A 688-nucleotide genomic window follows, 5' to 3' on the forward strand; every position below is an offset into this window, starting at 1 on the left:
GGGGGGGGGGGGGGGGGGGGGGGGGGGGGCAAGAGGTTGCACTGGCGTGCGGCCCAGGCGCGCCGGCTCGGACACCGACGACGCGTGGGGCCGCGGCGAGTGTGGGACGGGGCGCGGGCTGAGCCTTTCACACGGGGACCTTGTTCTCAGGATGCGCTGAAAATGGGACTGCCAGTGAAACACGGCCGCCCGGCCCCGGCTCCGGCTCCGTGTGCGCCGCCCGCCTTGTCGGATGGCCCTTCGCGAGGGCGGCCGGCACCCGGGCTCTGATCCGCTCGGCCGGACGAACTCCCCGCCGGGGCCCGGGACAACGGGGCGACGGGGGCCGGGGCGAGGTCCGGCTCTCCCACTGGACGTACACCCACCCCCAATCGGTCGCCAGCGCATGGCGCCCCCCCTCCCCCGCCCCCAATCCCCGACCGCGGCCAAACGCCCCGGCCGGCGCCGGCCCGGCCTGCAGCCACGGTTCGTGTGCTTCACCGTGCTTTGGCCAATTTCGCTCTCATCCCCATGCTTGCGTGCACTTTGTTACGGCAAATTGGGAGGGCGCGGTCTTGGTGCGCGTCTGCAAGCCAAGACCAGCCCCGGCCGGCCTGGCGGCCGTGTGTGCATGCCCTCGGCCCTGGCCGGCTGGACCGCCAACCGAGGAGGCGTAGAGAGGGAGAGCGAGAGAGAGAGAGAGAGAGAG

The sequence above is a fragment of the Fonticula alba genome, assembly GCF_000388065.1.
Source record: "Fonticula alba strain ATCC 38817 unplaced genomic scaffold supercont2.4, whole genome shotgun sequence".
Classification (NCBI taxonomy): Eukaryota; order Rotosphaerida; family Fonticulaceae; genus Fonticula; species Fonticula alba.